General features: G+C 35.4%; 1 protein-coding gene across 5 annotated transcripts in view; it reads left to right on the top strand.

The window, feature by feature from the left end:
* Positions 1–27: 27 nt before the first annotated feature.
* The window catches only part of LOC107754582 (ankyrin repeat domain-containing protein 12-like), an 89,365-nt gene continuing 83,544 nt past the window's right edge, over positions 28–5,848 (top strand). For all 5 annotated transcript variants that reach the window (XR_001641600.1, XR_001641601.1, XM_016571077.1 and 2 more), the window contains exon 1: positions 28–206. The gene's annotated coding sequence lies outside the window, so the exon portion shown is untranslated. The remainder of the gene's footprint in view (positions 207–5,848) is intronic.

Raw genomic sequence — 5,848 nt, 5'->3', positions numbered from 1 at the left:
TTTTTTTTTTTTTTTTGCTGGGGCTTTTCTAGAGACGGACCGACGGCGATGTTTTCAAAAGCAGCGCTGAGAGACGTCACGCAGCCGTAGGGTTAATGTTCAGTTTTTACCCTCCGACACACGCGTTTCTTTTTCTTAAAACTGCCGAGAATTCGTCCTCTGCTCGTAGGTGAATGACGAAGAGGAAGCCGAAGAGCGCTGCGACGGTAAGCGGAAAGTTTCAGTTGTTGTTTTTTATTGTCGCGGTTCACGACTGAAGAACGAGGAAAACGCGTTGAGTTTTGCTACGGGAGAGAGAGCTTAACCGACCAGCCTGAGTGCTAGAACGGCAATAACCCAGTGTTGTGTGGGATTTTCGAGGCTTTTTGTGAATATTACTAGCTGTGTGCCGTGCGTGCGTCAGTGACAGGCGCGTTTGGTGTGCGTTGTACGCGGGCGTGAAGAGCTGGAGGGGCCCGCGTGTCTCCTAAACCCACTGCGGGCTCATTGTCTGTGCGTGAGAGGGGTGGCGCAGACCGCAGCATTATACTGTATGCCATAGCTTTCATAATAAATCCGTTTAAGTTGGATCTTTCCTGTCAGACACTCAACCAGAACGCGTTGCATTTATTGTAATTTGCATTATTTTCCACCACCCATTTTTCCTCTTTAAATGTCTGGCATCAATGCATGGAATGTATGTAAATATATTTGTGTAATTATTTCGAGGTGTTTGTTATATTGAGCGCGGTTGCAGCTGCGACGTGCATGAAATATTGTATCCATGCATGCAGCGCTCTCTCTCTCTCTCTCTCTCTCACTCTCTCTCTCTCTCTCTCTCACTCACTCACTCACTCTCACTGTGTGGTTTGCACAAAGCTTTATTTGGTGACCGTCCTTCTCGCAGAAACCTTTTGTCTAAAGGACGTACCGAGGCGTCTTCAGCTGTGTAGCAACAGCCAGAAGCATGTCAAGTGCAACTGCGTTTCCTAGTGTCTTTCATAGAGATTTTTGTGATGACATAACACATTACTACATTGTTTACTATGAGCACAGTTTAATTGACACGAATCAGGCTTTTACTGGGAGGCACCACATCTCACCCACTGGCAAAATATTATGTATATAATATATATGTTTTTAAATATAAAATTATGCAAATAATTTTATAAAAATGGGAAAATATATACCAGTTTATGTATTTACATTTATAATGGTTTAGTATAGTTTTTTTATTCTTAATTGGCTTTCATTTTGAAAACAGAGTCCTGTGTATTAAGAATATTTGTTTTTGGATATAATTTAATACATTTTTAATGTAAATATTTACATGCATATGTATGTGTGTGATGTATATGTGTAAAATAATTTTTAAGAAAGACAGGTCTGTATATTGAAAATATATGTTTTTGTTTGCAGGGTGGATATTCATTCTGATTAATCCATTTAATTAATTTGTGAATAAAGAATTATTGCTGAATATTTACATGCATGTATGTATATATATATATATATATATTAATCACATTTTAAAGGGATGAAATTGCTTACTGTAAAATCTACATTTAAGCCACACTAATAAATTAATTTTTAAAGTTGTAAATAAAACTAAGATTATTAGTGTACATTTAACATGAAAATACTATTTTTGGTCTTTCTACTTCAGAAATTCACATTAAATTCAATATATTACTGACCATTTCTTTGTAATTACGTATGAAATTTTCTAGTATTTTCTGAGTAAAATGGTTTCTTCGCCATTTCCCCCCCCCAGTGTAGACAGATTATTGTTGTGGTTATGTAATGATTTAAGCATTTTTGGTTGTAGCTTCAAGGTTTTGGTTTGACATTTGTTTTTGGGGAGGACAGATTTGAGATTAATTTTAGCCTGTGAGTTTGCAGTCTAGATCAGATGTTCACGCCCACTCCCTTCACTTTGTTCTGCGCTCACACGCTTTCAGAATGACATATTTGGGATTAATATTCAAAGATCCCAGTTTTCCACAGCTGGGCACTGTCCAAGGAGAGCCTGTGGTTCCTGCTGTTTTTCCATTGACCCTTTTTAAAGTCACGGGGCCACATGCACGAAAGGCCCCTGTGTGAGAATCTACGTTATGACAAATAATAACAGGCTTGGCTCTGTCCAGGTTGCTTCAGGGCTACTTAGTCTCCGAAAAGCATCTTTTATAGTTATATGGCGTGTTTTTATTAGATAAAGAATCCGTGGCGGTGCTGATGTGCTGGGAATTTGCAGCGACTGTCAAGGCAACACTCGCGTATCTCAGCAAAATAACAAACTGCATTTGGCAGATGAAAAGCGACACAGATTGAGCCAAAATAAAGAGACTGACAATGAAATTGAGTTTAACAGTTCGAAATAATAAACATAACCTCAAAAAGGCAGATTTTCTCAGTTAAAACACTGACACACACATTTGTTTTTCTCATTTGGGCCTATAAGCGAAGTTTGCTGTTATGTCAAAACAGCCACACCTCTCCTCTTAATACCATTTAATTATTATTATATTATAATATTTTTTTTTTATTATAATTTTGAAACTATTGTCATTGACCGACAACTATATCCGGTTGGCTGATTATTAAAAGTGGTATTCCCCTTGTGTCAATTTCAAATGTTGACGCCAGCCTTGTCAACAGAAATATTCTATTTATAAACATCTTTGAATATTTTGATAGATTTTATCTAACATCAGCCACCTTCCACTATTGATAATTGTATTATTGTTCGTTAAAAATCTATATTGGTCAAACCAGCCTTGTAAACATATTCTTGACAACATAGATATTCTAATAATAAACTTTTTTTTTTTGTATTTGTACAGAATTTTGAGTAAATAGTATCTGAAATAAGTGTTTATTTAATTTCAGCAATTTTATGCACACATCTTTTCCCTTAAATTGGATTATTTTCATCAGCATTACATCAGTCACATTCCACTATTGATATTTGTATTATTGATATTATTGATATTATGTTTATTTGCTAAACCAGCCTTGTAAACAAATATTGTTGTCAAAATAATTATCATAATAACAAATGTTTTTTTTATTATTTGTGCAAAATTAAGTAAATATTGTGTAAAATAAGTGCTTATTTGATTTAAGTAATTGTATGTACGTCTCATTTGTCATAGATTATTTTAGCATTATATCAGCCAGCTTTCACTATTGATATTTGTATCGTTGGCCATCAAAAAATCCATATTGGTCAAACCAGCCTTGTAAACATATTATTCTTGTCAACATAATATGACAACATAATAATTCTGTATACTTGTCAACATAAATATTTTTATAATAAATATTTGTTCAAAATTTTTTACAGAATTTTGAGTATATGGTGTGTAAAATGTGGTTATTTTAATTTAAACAATTTTATGCACATCTCATTTCCCATAAACTGAAATATTATATCAGCCTTATATCAGCCACCTTCACTATTGATATCTGTATTATTGGCCATTAAAAAATCCATATGGGTCAAACCAGCCTTGGAAACATAAATATTCTAATAATAAAACATTTTCAAAATATATACTAAAAACCAATATTAGTGAATTGAGTAAATAGTGTGTGAAATAAATGTTTAATATCCGCAATTTTATGCAAGTCTCATTTTATGTAAATTGGATTATTGAATATATCAACATTATATCAGCCAACTTCCACCATTGATATTGGTATTTTTGGCCATTAAAAATCCATACCAGTAGTTGTGTTATTTAAAACATTATTCTTTTCGTTTTATTAGTATGTTAGTCTTGTAGGTTTGTTTCCAGGATTTTTTATTTGAATTTTCTGTAATAGTACAGTATAATCGCACAATCATTTACAACCTGAACGCTCTCGTGCATTTGAAATAATAAGGTGCATTTTCAGACAGATCATATTTTATATACTTGAGAAATTGATACGTCATGTAGTTTGACTTGCTAAAACTATTTTTAACTATTTTGCTTATTTTCTTTTACACCTACATTATGCATTCATTTTAACGTTAAAGAAGGCCATGGACAACATTATGCATCAACAACATGTCTGTCTGCAAGAAATCAGATGTGCACCAACTGGCGCTGCACATTTCGCTGCTCTGTTTACTGTCGTGTCCCAGTTTTGCTTTCATTTGCACAGATGACACCGGTACGCTGCAGCGTTTCTGTCGAGTGCATTTACTGCACGCCGGACGGTTAGAGCAGGCGTATTTCCATGGAGCTCGTGCGAGCGGGAGCTGCTTGCATGAGAGGGAGGGAGAAAAAGGGAAAAGCGGCAGAGACAGAAACAGGCATGTGACTCACTCTCCTAACCATTAGACGCTGGCCTTTGTGATCTGAACCATTCCCGTGAGAGACCTCTCTCCCCGCTTCACGTTCAAACTGGATGCCATTTTTATTTTGCCGAGCTCCTTTTTTCCTGCACAGATGCATACGAGGTTTTTAACGCAGACAAAAAAGGGCTTTGTGTCTTCCTGATGTTGACAAAATTTGGCACATTTTATATCGCAGTTATGATGTTTTTGTTTAAATTATGTCTGTATTTGGTCCTGTTTTGCGAAATGAAGCAGCTGATTGTCTGATTAAAGTGGCAAGGTTGGAAATAGGCCCTTGTTAAGAGCTTGTATTTCTTGGGCTGCTTTTGTGTTTGAAGAGCTTTCAGTATCACTGACCTCTAAATCCATTTCGTATAAGCGTTTGCGAATTCTGCTCTGAACAAATGTAAGGCCATACTGTCGTGCCTCTTTAATGTTTGTTTTTTAATATTTTGGCTAATTTGATAATTCTTACCGCTGCTATTAGTCAATCAGTATGGGTTTTGAAATATTTGATGTTGATTATTCACATCAAGAAATCAGGGTGAATTATAATACTGATACTCACTACCGTTCTAAAGTTCAGCGTCTCTTATGCTGGCTGAGGCTGCATTTATTTAATTAAAAATACCGTAAAAACGGTGATACTGTGAAATATTTGTACAATTTAAAATAACAGATTTGTATTTGAATACGTTTTGAAATGAAATTTATTCCTGTGATGTAAAGCTGAATTTTTAGCATCATTACTCCAGTCTTCAGTGTCACATGATCTTCAGAAATCATTCTAATATGCTGATTTGCTGCTCAAGAAACATTTCTGATTATTATCAATGTTAAAAACAGTTGTGCTGCTTAATATTTTTTTCTGTATTCTTTGAATAGAAAGTTTAAAAGAACAGCATTTATTTGAAATAGAAATCTTCTGTAACATTATAAATGTCTTTACTGTCACTTTTCAACAATTCATTGCAAGCTTGCTGAACAAATTTATTAATTTTTTCTTTTTTAAATTCCAGATTTTTTTTTTTCTTTTCTTTTTTGATGAAGTGGATGAGGAATGAGTGGAAGCTCACAAAAGTATCATAAAAATAGTACATACAAATTGTGTCTTCTGGAGTCGTGCGGTTGCGTTTCTGCAAGGAAAATGAGTGGAAGCTGTGTTGTTTCTCACATATTTGTTCTCCGTGGCAGATCTGAATGTGTGAAAGTGGCAGGGATTGCAGAACTGGGACAGTCTCTCTAAGACTCCTAACAATACCTTGCCTTCCCACAGACTGAGCACCGCTGGCTTACAGGATCCAATTAAACCATAAACACGCAGACGACTGAAGTGACTTTCCTTCAAACTTCGTACCGCGTTCCATCACATTAATTGCTCTTTATTAATAGCTGACCCACAAGAACCCCAATGATGCGGAATATAGACCGTAATTGATGTTGAGAAATGCCATGAGAGTCTGCCAGCATTAACATTATTAACGGTGATGTGTGTGTGTGTGTGTGTGTGAGAGTGTGTGTGTGTGTGTGTGTGTGTGTGTG

The sequence above is a fragment of the Sinocyclocheilus rhinocerous genome, unplaced genomic scaffold (assembly GCF_001515625.1).
Source record: "Sinocyclocheilus rhinocerous isolate Xijiao unplaced genomic scaffold, SAMN03320098_v1.1 scaffold472, whole genome shotgun sequence".
Lineage (NCBI taxonomy): Eukaryota > Metazoa > Chordata > Actinopteri > Cypriniformes > Cyprinidae > Sinocyclocheilus > Sinocyclocheilus rhinocerous.
The sequence above is the reverse complement of the archived record's forward strand: the minus strand, read 5'-3'. Positions and strand labels throughout refer to the sequence as shown.